The 13,143-nt window shown below is 41.3% G+C and overlaps 1 long non-coding RNA gene across 4 annotated transcripts in view; it reads left to right on the forward strand.

The window, feature by feature from the left end:
* The window catches only part of LOC128123177 (uncharacterized), a 286,853-nt gene extending 273,962 nt beyond the window's left edge, over nt 1-12,891 (forward strand). For all 4 annotated transcript variants that reach the window (XR_008222589.1, XR_008222587.1, XR_008222590.1 and 1 more), the window contains one exon: nt 12,492-12,891. This is a non-coding gene — a long non-coding RNA (uncharacterized LOC128123177). The remainder of the gene's footprint in view (nt 1-12,491) is intronic.
* Nucleotides 12,892-13,143: the final 252 nt, after the last annotated feature.

The following is a 13,143-nucleotide window of genomic DNA, read 5'->3' on the forward strand; positions in this document are numbered from 1 at the left end:
CTTAGAAGGCAAAGAAACCACAATGGTTTGGGCAGCAAACCACCATAGCAGTGTTGAGGCCAGAGTATAATGGATCATGTCTTTAAAATACCAAGAAAAAAATTGCCAGCCCAGAACTAGTTTTTGCAATCGAAAATAATTGCCAAGTGTAAGCTGTGACAAAAATGTAAGGGAGAAATATAGAGGTATTCAAAGGGATGAAGACCGAAAGACACATGAGATCCCACAGAGAGAAAAATTAAAGAAAGGAGGTAAATCTGGAAGGAAAGGGTGATATCCGAAACTTATTGTTGAACAGAACACAAACAAATGACATATATTATGATAATAAGCATGAAAATACCTAATTTGGGATTTACAAAAACAAGATGAATAATCAAACAGTCGATAGAGGGCTGAACCCTAATCATTCAGGCTTAATAGTTCAGAGTTGAAAGGTTCAACTTGTGTTGAGGGTAGAAATATTGACTGGGTTTTTTCAAGTCTGCAGCCACATAGACAATTTAAAACTAAACACACACACACACACACACACACACACACACACACACACACACACACCACAGACCCCTAAGCTAGGAATACAATGCATAGAGAAAATGTTTTGGTTAGTGGTTCTACTGCTGTGACAAAAGACCTTGACCAAAAGCAACTTGGGGAGGAAAGGTTTATTTCACTTGCAGTTCCACATCACAGTCCATCACATCATCAAAGGAAATCAGGCAGGGGCAGGAGCCTGGAGGCAGGAACTGAAGCATAGGGCATGGAGGAGTGCTACTTACGGAGCTATCATTCCTTGTTCAGCCTGCTTTCCTACAGCACCCAGGACCACCAGCCCAGGAGTGACACCTCTCACACTGAGCTAGCTCCTCCCACATCAAACATCAATCAGGAAAATGCATCACAGGCTTGTACACAGACGAATTTAGTGGGGTCATTTTTCTCAATTGAGGTTCCCTCTCCCAAAATAACTACAGTTTGGGTCAAGTTGATATAAAACCAGCTAGCACAGGAAGGGAATTAAAAAGAAGTGCAGCCAATCAAAGGGAACATAGGAAACTCCTAGGAAAAACAAAGCATTGAAGTATAGTGAAGTCCAACTAGCAGGGAACACAATAAACACACTATAGCTGATGTGGTTTCATACTTTAAATACATCCCGGAGCAGACGAAGTGAAATGAAGACCAAGACACCATTACTAAAGGGTCTGAGCATGGGGGTTTACACTCAAAAATATAAAGGAAAACTTATTCTCACTAATAATCAATCAGGAAACGCAACCTAGTTGATTAATACGAGTATCCATGAGAAATGAAGGACACAAGAAACACTGTCAGGGAAGATCAGGCTCGGAGTAACTGGGAAATACGGCTAGGAGAGTGGAAGGTGGGCATCCAAACAGTAATTCCCACCTTGGCTATGAAGAAGGAACAGAATCCAGAGGAGCCCTTGGTATCAGCAGTGAGAAAAGCTTGTAGGAAATAGCATTTCCAGGACTAATCCCTGAGCAGAGGGGAACAAACCAAGTGAACACTAGCTATCATCAGCCTGGACTTCTTCAAGGAAGCAATTCCCGGCCTATGGGGGAGAGGAAGCCAAGCAGCCCCCACATACTCAACTTGAGAGGCAGGTATCCGAGTCCGTGGAGACTGGAGTGGTAAGAACTCATGAGGCAGAGCAATGGAGAGGAGAGTTATGCGGAAAAAGTTCTAGAAAATGGCGTAGGAGTTCTCTGGAGTCTTGGCTAAAAACTACACACAAGGTGTGTCGGATAAAATGCCAAAAGACTAAACAATTATCAGCTGCTGTAAGTCAAGAAAAGGTCAAGGAACTCACACCGAGATGGGAATCACTTCAGTCCTCACTAACAGGAGTGGGAGACTGTAAATTATGCAGAGGGGTTAGTAGAGGCATCAAAAGGGACATATTTTGATGGAGATTATGCTAAACTGACCCAGGAAAATGGGCCTTGAAATGGTCAAACTGGTCCACAAGTAACAATATCCTGCCCAAATAAAAGAGATCATTTTAAAAGGAAAACAACAAAATCCAGTACTCAACAATGTTTCTGGCACCTAGTTAAAAATTAGTAGTCTTATTAGCAAGAAGGAACATGTGGCTCGTGTATGGCAGGAGAAAAATGATTTTTAAAAAATGCCAAGAAGAAGCCGGGCGGTGGTGGCGCACGCCTTTAATCCCAGCACTCGGGAGGCAGAGCCAGGCGGATCTCTGTGAGTTTGAGGCCAGCCTGGGCTACCAAGTGAGTTCTAGGAAAGGCGCAAAGCTACACAGAGAAACCCTGTCTCGAAAAGCCAAAAAAAAAAAAAAAAAAAAAAAAAAAATGCCAAGAAGAGAAATGACAGCAGATGAAAGTTAAATACATGTAAAGGGGTGTGGAGTATTGAAAATAGCAAACACAAATGTAAGTATGAAATACAATTTACTTATTTAATTTAAAAGATTGTTTACGAAAGTGATTTTCTTAAAAAGAAGAAGAAGAAGAAGAAGAAGAAGAAGAAGAAGAAGAAGAAGAAGAAGAAGAAGAAGAAGAAGAAGAAGAAGAAGGCAGGGCTGGAGGCATTTGTTTAGCAGTTAAGGATGCTTGCTGTAAAACTGAGGACCAGAGCTCAGATCCTGACACCTAGTGAAAAAGCAGGTGGCCCACTCATACCTGTAACTCCAGGACCGAGGAGAGCAGAGACAGGAAGACTCTTGTAGCCAGACAGCATGAGCTCTGGGTTCAGAGCAATCTCCTGCCTCACAGGAATAGGCAGAGAGTGATAGAGGAAGACACTTGAGGCCCTTCACACACACACACACACACACACACACACACACACACACACACACACACACGACAGAGCTTAAAACATGGAACAAAAGAAAGGGAAGTCTAAGATTCTCACTTACACATGAACCAGTGCAATATTTTTGAAGGCAAAATGTGATAAGCTAAAGATGCATGTTGCAAATCACAGAATAACCATAGGATATAATAAAGCAAAGACACATAGCTAATGGAACCACATGAAATGTTTGTTAACTAAAAACAAGCCCCCATTTTTTTCATGTACAAAAGTGAAAGAAAGAGGGTCTGGGAATATAATTCATTTGTTGTATTAAGTCCTGGGTCCGCTCTTCAGCACCACAGAAACTGGGAATAGAGGCATCTATTTGTAATTTCATCATGTGGGAAATGAAGTCATGAAGATTAGAAATTCAAGGTCATCCTTGTCCCCCTATCAAGTTGGAGGCCATCCTGGGCTACATGAGACCCTGTCTTAAAAAAGGAAAGAATTGGACTGGTGAGTACCCGTCCTTGCCCCAGACCCCATCCCTGGGCACCAGCCACTCCAGGGAAGACCTGCCCAACTCGGCCCCAGGTTCTGGCCACCGGGCAGGTTCCCTGCTAGCCCCACCGGGAAGGATCCCCTTCTCCAAGACCCCTGGCAGACCCTGCAGTCTCCATGCCCTGCCCCCACGCCCATCCGCCTGAGCCCCAAGCCTCTTCCTGAGACTTAGAGGCCGGCCCCCAGCTCCCATCTTGCTCCAGACTTCCCTTTTACAACACTGGTGAGTGCCCGTCCTTGCCCCAGACCCCATCCCTGGGCACCAGCCACTCCAGGGAAGACCTGCCCAACTCGGCCCCAGGTTCTGGCCACCGGGCAGGTTCCCTGCTAGCCCCACCGGGAAGGATCCCCTTCTCCAAGACCCCTGGCAGACCCTGCAGTCTCCACGCCCTGCCCCCACGCCCATCCGCCTGAGCCCCAAGCCTCTTCCTGAGACTTAGAGGCCGGCCCCCAGCTCCCATCTTGCTCCGGACTTCCCTTTTGGAACACTGACTTCCCTTTTGGAACACTGGTCTGTCTGAACCAAGTGTGCGGATAAGGCCAAGAACGAACCACAAGGAGATGGGCAGACGTCAAGGCAGAAACATATACAACAAAATGAATAGCAATACAGCATCACCAGGCCCTAGCCCTCCTCCAACACCTAGACCTGAACATCAGAAATTGGAAGAAGCAGAAGAAAACAGCCTTATGAATGACATCATGAAGAAGCTAGAGGCTTGTGTAGAGGAAAAGACAAAAAAATGTGAAGAACGCTGTAAACAACTAGAGGAAAGGGCAAACAAATTAGAAGAAATCAATAAAGTCCTGGAAGAAAACAATAAAATACTGAGAGAAAATCAAGAAAAATCAATGAAACAAATGAAGGAAACAGTCCAAGACCTGAAAAGGGAAATAGAAAAAATGAAGAAGACACAAACAGAGGGAATGCTGGAAATAGAAAATCTGAGAAAACAATTGGGAACTTCAGATGCAAGTATAATCAACAGAATGCAAGAGATGGAAGAGAGGATCTCTAGCGTTGAAGATACAGTAGAAGAAATACATTCATCAGTCAAAGAAAACACTAAAGCCAACAAAGTCATGAACCAAAATGTCCAAGAAATTTGGGACACCATGAAAAGACCAAACCTAAGAATAATAAGGGTCGAAGAAGGAGAAGAATACCAACTCAAGGGCACAGAAAATATATTCAACAAGATCATAGAAGAAAACTTTCCCAACTTAAAGAAGGAAATGCCTATGAAGATACAAGAAGCTTATAGAACACCAAACAGACTAGACCCCCAAAAAAAGTCCCCTCGCCACATAATAGTTAAACAACTAAACGTACAGAATAAAGAAAGAATATTAAGAGCAGCAAAGGAAAAAGGCCAAGTGACATATAAAGGCAAACCCATCAGAATAACACCCGATTTCTCAATGGAGACTTTGAAAGCCAGAAGAACCTGGACAGATGTAATGCAGACACTAAGAGACCATGGATGTCAGCCTAGACTAATATACCCAGAAAAACTTTCAATCACCATAGATGGAGTGAACAAGACATTCCATGACAAAGCCAGATTTAAACAATACTTATCCACAAACCCAGCCCTACAGAAAGCACTAGAAGGAAAATTCCAACCTAAGGAAGTCAGATACACCCTCGAAAACACAGGCAACAGATAAAGCCACAGCAGTAAACCCCAACGTATAGAAGTACCCACACATCACCACCAAAAATAACAGGAATGAACAATCACTGGTCATTAATTTCCCTCAATATCAATGGACTTAATTCACCTATAATAAGACATAGGCTTACAGAATGGATACGAAAGCAGGACCCATCTTTCTGCTGCATACAAGAAACACATCTCAAATTCAAAGATAGACACTACCTAAAACTAAAAGGCTGGGAAAAGACTTTCCAATCAAACGGTCTTAAGAAACAAGAGGGTGTAGCCATCCTGATATCCAGCAAAATAGACTTCAAACTAAAATCAATCAAAAGAGATCAAGAAGGGCATTACATACTCATCACAGGAAAGATCCACCAAGATGAAGTCTCAATTCTGAATATTTATGCCCCAAACACAAGGGCACCCACATATGTAAAAGAAACATTACTAAAGCTTAAATCACATATAAAACCCCACACATTAATAGTGGGAGACCTCAACACCCCACTTTCACCACTGGACAGATCTCCCAAATTGAAACTTAACAGAGAAATAAAGGACTTAACTGATGTCATGACTCAAATGGACTTAATCGATATCTACAGAACATTCCATCCTAACAAAAAAGAATATACCTTCTTCTCAGCACCCCATGGAACCTTCTCTAAAATTGACCACATACTTGGCCACAAAACAAATCTAAACAGATACAAAACAATTGGAATAACCTCCTGTGTTCTATCAGACCACCATGGTCTAAAGTTGGATTTCAACAACAACACAAACTACAGAAAACCTGCAATCTCATGGAAACTGAATAATACCCAACTGAATCACCAATGGGTTAAGGAAGAAATAAAGAAAGAAATTAAAGACTTCCTAGAGATCAATGAAAATGAAGACACCACATATCCAAATTTATGGGACACTATGAAAGCAGTACTAAGAGGGAAATTCATAGCACTAAATGCCCACATAAATAAGTTGGAGAAATCTCACACTAGAGACTTAACAGTATACCTGAAAGCTCTAGAACAAGAAGAAGCACAGTCTCCCAGGAAAAATAGACGCCAGGAAATTATCAAAGTGAGAGCTGAAATCAATAAAATAGAAACAAAGAGAACAATACAAAAAAATTAATGAAACAAAGAGTTGGTTCTTTGAGAAAATCAACAAGATAGACAAGCCCTTATCCAAACTAACCAAAAGACAGAGAGAGAGCATCCAAATCAACAAAATCAGAAATGAAAAGGGGGACATAACAACAGACATTGAGGAAATCCAGAGAATCATCAGGTCATACTTCAAAAACCTCTATTCGACAAAACTGGAAAACCTGAAAGAAATGGATAACTTTCTGGATAGGTACCACATACCTAAGTTAAATCAAGACCAGATAAACTATTTAAATAGTCCAATAACCCCTAACGAAATAGAAACAGTCATTAAAAGTCTCCCAACCAAAAAAAGCCCAGGACCAGATGGTTTCAGCGCAGAATTCTACCAGATCTTCAAAGAAGAGTTAATACCAATACTCTCTAAATTGTTCCACACAATAGAAACAGAAGGAACATTACCAAACTCCTTCTACGAGGCTACAATTACCCTAATTCCTAAACCAAACAAGGATACAACAAAGAAAGAGAACTACAGACCGATCTCCCTCATGAACATTGATGCAAAAATACTCAATAAAATACTGGCAAACAGACTCCAAGAACACATCAAAACAATTATCCACCATGATCAAGTAGGATTCATTCCAGGGATGCAAGGGTGGTTCAACATACAAAAGTCCGTCAATGTAATACACCATATAAACAAACTCAAAGAAAAAAACCATATGATCATCTCACTGGATGCAGAAAAGGCATTTGACAAAATCCAACACCCCTTCATGATAAAGGTATTGGAGCGATCAGGAATACAGGGAACATACCTAAACATAATAAAGGCAATTTACAGCAAGCCAACAGCCAACATCAAATTAAATGGAGAGAAACTCAAAGCAATTCCACTAAAATCAGGAACGAGGCAAGGCTGTCCACTCTCCCCATACTTATTCAATATAGTACTTGAAGTTCTAGCCAGAGCAATAAGACAACATAAGGAGATTAAGGGGATACAAATTGGAAAGGAAGAAGTCAAGCTTTCCCTATTTGCAGATGACATGATAGTATACTTGAGCGACCCCAAAGATTCCACCAAGGAACTGATACAGCTTATAAACACCTTCAGCAACATAGCAGGATACAAGATCAACTCAAAAAAATCAGTAGCCCTCCTATATACAATGGACAAAGAAGCGGAGAAGGAAATCAGAGATACATCACCCTTTACTATAGCCACAAATGACATAAAATACCTTGGGGTAACACTAACCAAGCAAGTGAAGGACCTATATGACAAGAACTTTAAGTCCCTGAAAAAAGAAATTGAAGAAGATGTCAGAAAATGGAAAGATCTCCCATGCTCATGGATAGGCAGGACTAACATAGTAAAAATGGCAATCTTACCAAAAGCAATCTACAGATTCAATGCAATCCCCATCAAAATACCAACACAATTCTTCACAGACCTGGAAAAAATAATACTCAACTTCATATGGAAAAACAAAAAACCCAGGATAGCCAAAGGAATCCTGTACAATAACACAACTTCTGGAGGTATCACGATCCCTGACTTCAAGCTCTATTATAGAGCTACAGTAATAAAAACAGCTTGGTATTGGCATAAAAACCGACATGTGGACCAATGGAATCGAATTGAAGACCCTGACATTAATCCGCACACCTATGAACATATAATTTTTGACAAAGAAGCCAAAAGTGCACAATGGAAAAAAGAAAGCATCTTCAACAAATGGTGCTGGCAAAACTGGATATCAACATGTAGAAGGCTGCAAATAGATCCATATCTATCACCGTGCACAAAACTTAAGTCCAAGTGGATCAAGGACCTCAACATAAATCCAGCTACTCTGAACCTGCTAGAAGAGAAAGTAGGAAGTAGTCTTGAACGCATTGGCATAGGAGACTACTTCCTAAATAGAACACCAGTAGCACAGACTCTGAGAGAAACAATCAATCAATGGGACCTCTTGAAACTGAGAAGCTTTTGTAGAGCAAAGGATACGGTCAACAAGGCAAAGCGACAGCCTACAGAATGGGAAAAGATCTTCACCAACCCCACATCTGACAGAGGACTGATATCCAGAATATATAAGGAATTCAAGAAATTAGACATCAAAATGCCCAACAGTCCAATTAAGAAATGGGCTATAGAACTAAACAGAGAATTCTCAACAGAGGAAACTCAAATGGCCGAAAGACATTTAAGGAACTGCTCAACATCCCTAATCATCAGGGAAATGCAAATCAAAACAACTCTGAGATACCACCTTACGCCTGTCAGAATGGCTAAGATCAAAAACACTGAAGACACCTTATGCTGGAGAGGATGTGGAGCTAGGGGAACTCTCCTCCACTGCTGGTGGGAATGCAAGCTTGTACAACCACTTTGGAAATCAATATGGCGCTTTCTTAGAAAATTGGGAATCAATCTCCCCCAAGATCCAGCTATACCACTCTTGGGCATATACCCAAGAAATGCTCAACCACACCATAAGAGCACTTGTTCAGCTATGTTCATATCAGCATTGTTTGTAATAGCCAGAACATGGAAACAACCTAGATGCCCTTCAACTGAAGAATGGATAAACAAAATGTGGTACATATACACAATGGAATACTACTCAGCAGAGAAAAACAATGGCATCATGAGGTTTGCAGACAAATGGATGGATCTAGAAAAAATCATCCTGAGTGAGGTAACCCAGACTCAGGAAGACAAACATGGTATGTACTCACTCATAGCAGGATACTAGACATGAAACAAGGATGACTTGTCTGCTACTCACATCACCAGGGAGGCTACCTGGAAAACAGGACCCCAAGAAAGACACAGGGATCGCCCAATGACAGAGAAATGAAATGAGATCTACATGAACAGCCTGGACATGAGTGGGGGTAATGAAAGGCGAGGGTTGAGGGAAAGAGAGCTTGGGGGAGCGGGAGATCCCAGCTGGATCAACAACAGAGAGGGAGAACAAGGAATAGGAGACCAAGGTAAATGAAGACCACATGAGAATAGGAAGAAGCAAAGTGCTAGAGAGGCCCACAGAAATCCACAAAGATACCCACACAACAGACTGCTGGCAATGGTCGAGAGACAGCCCGAACTGACCTACTCTGGTGATGGGATGGCCAAACACCCTAATTGTTGTGCTAGAAACCTCATCCAACTACTGAGGGATCTGGATGCAGAGATCCATGACTAGGCCCCGGGTGGATCTCTGGGAGTCCAATTAGCGAGAATGAGGAGGGTTTATATGAGCGAGAATTGTTGAGACCAAGGTTGGATAAAGCACAGGGACAAATAGCCAAATGAATGGAAACACATGAACTATGAACCAATGGCTGAGGGGTCCCCACTGGATCAGGCCCTCTGAATGGGTGAGACAGTTGATTGGCTTGATCTGTTTGGGAGGCATCCAGGCAGTGGGACCAGATCTTGTGCTCATTGCATGAGTTGGCTGTTTGAAACCTGGGGCCTATGCAGGATTGTTTGGCTCGGCCTGGGAGGAGGGGCCTAGACCTACCTGGACTGAGTCTACCAGGTTGACCTCAGTCTGTGGGGAAGGCTTTGCCTTGGAGGAGATGGGAATGGGGGGGGGGTTGGGGGGAAGGTGAGGGGGATGGGAGGGGGGAGAACAAGGGAATCCGTGGCTGAAATGTAGAACTGAATTGTATTGCAAAATAAATTAAAAAAAAAAAAAGGAAAGAATTGGAAGAAGGATCAGAAATGACAAATAGAAAACAACATGTTAGATTTTAAATCTATCCGTTAAATAAATACAATTAAGAAAAATAATTTATACAATTCAAATGAAATCTAGAGAAAATAAATATGGAGTAAAAAGTATGAGCATGTGATATTTAAAAGAATGCCAATGTGTATAGTTAGGCTAAAATTGGATACCAGAAAATATGCAAAGTATTACTAGAAGAAAACTAGAGTTGTGTTTATATAGTAGACTGACCAAAAGGAATTGTCAAGGGAATAAAGACACCTGATGATAAAAAGGGCTGGTCTATCAAGAAGATACGAGCAAGACACCATACACTTTGGTCATAGAACATGGAGAGATCAGGTTGGTACTGACCAGCGAGCCCCTCCCTGCTGGATTGCTTTCGTACTCCTCGGATGTACTGTGAGGGCTTCATGGAGGGACGTCATCAACAGTCATACCCAGCTATGAACCCTGGAAGCCACAATAGTGACAATGTGGCAGTATATGCCCATGGATGTAACAGTGTGAATATAATGGAGGCAATCAACTGCTTTTTGATTGGATGAAAGGTCCCATCTACATGCCTGGTACTATAAATCTGACCAAGAACCCATAGATTAGTACAGTTCTCAGACTTAGAGAAGTTTCTTTATGCAATAGACAGCAGTGAAGGCAGAAACTTCCAACTGGTCAAAGTGCAAAGAATAAGGTCACCACAAATGAGACATCCATAGCATACCATCTTCCCCGACATGCAGAAGAGGGGGACAAAGGATTATAAGAAGCAGGGTAGAGAGTGGCAAAACTGTGTCTTCTGTGTATGACAGGACTGATGTACTCATAAACCCATGGCAGATACAGTTTCCTACACCAGATCTGTACAACATCAAGCCAGAAGCATGAAGCACAACAGGCATGATGTACAACATCAACATTTTAGCAGGAAGAGGGGAGGGGCACATGACCCACCAACTCCAGCTAAGGAGCTATTAACAGTTGAGGATGTCTGTGAGAAGCAGTATCAGTTTTCATCAGGGATGTGGCTCCTGGTAGATCCACCCACACTCCAGTGAGTGGACCACATGTATGAGCACATGGGCAGCACAAATGTGACTCAGTGAGTTGTCAAAAAAATGACATGAAGTGGGAGGGAGTGTTAGGGATGATGTGAATCTACAAGGCATTAAGAGAGGAGCTGGAGTGAATGTGATCAAAATACATTGCATGCATGTATGAAATTCTTTTTTTTTTTTTTTTTTTTTTTGGTTTTTCGAGACAGGGTTTCTCTGTGTAGCTTTGCACCTTTCCTGGAACTCACTTGGTAGCCCAGGCTGGCCTTGAACTCACAGAGATCCACCTGGCTCTGCCTCCTGAGTGCTGAGATTAAAGGCGTGCACCACCACCGCCTGGCTTGCATGTATGAAATTCTTAAAGAAGTGAACATTTTATTTAAAAAAAACAAAACAGAATTTGCTAGAGAGGAATTTTTTACTGTAGTTGAAGACTTCAGCTGCTCTCTCATTAGTTAATAGAACAAGCAGACAGAAAATCAGTAGAGAGATGCCCTAAGCATTATTAACGAACATAATCCAATTGACATTTATATAACATCCCACCCAATGAGAAGAGAATATAGTTTTTCAAGTGGGCATGGAGTGTTTGTTGAAATAAGGCATTCCCAAAACCCTGGAAAAAGTAAAAACAAAAATTGAGATAATTAACTCAAGAAGTATATTCCTTTACCATGATAGAATTAAAATAAAATTCAGTAATAGAAAAAAATATTTGAAAATTTTCTTCAGACTTGGAAATGAATGAAGATATTTCTAAAAAAACCTGAGTCATGAAGAAAGTCACAGGGAAGACCAGCAACCAATTTTGTCTAGACAAAGATAAAACCACCACATGGAATGCACAGAAAGTAAGTTCTTAAAGTAAATTTATAACAATAAATCTTGCATTATATAATAATGTTATGTAATAAGTTTTCTTTTTCTATGATAAGGGAGAAGTGAGAAAAACAAACAGGAAGAAAGAAATAATAATTCTAAGAATGGGAATAAATAAAATTGAAAACAGAGAAACAATAGAGAAAAGCAATAAAATCAAGTTTTTTAAGTCAATAAAATTGATAAATCTGAAGCCAGACCTGATCAAGAGCAAAAGAAAAGTAAAAATGAAAAACATAATAAATTAAAATGAAAACATCATATAAATACTTCAGATATTAAAAAGGCAATATGAAGATTTTTGAACAACACTGTGGCTATAAACATGAAAACAGAAATGATCATTTTCCATGAGAAACATAAACTTAGCTCTGCTTCCTCAGAAGAAATGTATTGTCTGAGTAGCTCGGGCAGTTTGTGCTGGTGAGTTGTAACTGTCAGCTTGACACAGCCTAGAAACACCCGGGAGTAGACTCTTAATGATGAATTATCTGGATCAGGTTGACCTGTAGGCATGTCTATGGGACATTTTCTTAGTTGTTAAGTAATATGGGAAGATCCAGCCCACTGTGAGAGGCACCATTCTATAAGGAGGGGGTCCTGAATTGTGTAAAAAAGTTGAAAACAAGCAAGCCAACAACCAAAGGTGTGTATTCTCTCTTTTTTCTTGACTAGGGGTGTGATGTGACTACATGCTTGAGTTCTTGCCTTGACTTCCCTGAAATCATGGATTGTGGCCTGGAATTATAAGCCAAACACACCTTCTGTCCCTACAACTCATTTTTGTCAAAGTATTTGTGTAGTGGGTAGCCATTCCAGCTTTGATCTGGAAGTTCCAACCCCCATTGAGGCTTCGGTAATTGTCACGCCTACAAGGTGGGGCCGAGAGAGGACTCTGAACACCCAAGATCTGGATGCGCTAGCTCTCTTGGTTCCTGGACCCCGGACGCTGGAGGTAGACCGAGCAGAGTTCTCCAGAGAACACCACGGGACTGTGATACACCTTTCCCAGACTCTGTAGCCTATCCCTTCACTTGTAAGTTACCCCACAAAATAAACCTCCCTTTTAACTACGTGGAGTGGCCTTAATAATTTCACCAATATATTTGTCATAGGAGCAGGAATGAAACTAGAAGAATATTTATTGAGGAGATAGTGTTCACGGAGTCATAAACCTAGTAACATTTTGGTCAACTACAGATGCACAGGTGATGATGATTTCCTAAGACTACATCCGCTGTTAAACTCACAGCCATCTTAGTTGCCTATGTGTATTATGTGGTGTTTATACAATGACCAAAATGAGACATAATAGTACATAAAACTC

Source organism: Peromyscus californicus, unplaced genomic scaffold, assembly GCF_007827085.1.
Source record: "Peromyscus californicus insignis strain IS unplaced genomic scaffold, ASM782708v3 Scaffold_11__1_contigs__length_118956290, whole genome shotgun sequence".
NCBI classification, from domain to species: domain Eukaryota; kingdom Metazoa; phylum Chordata; class Mammalia; order Rodentia; family Cricetidae; genus Peromyscus; species Peromyscus californicus.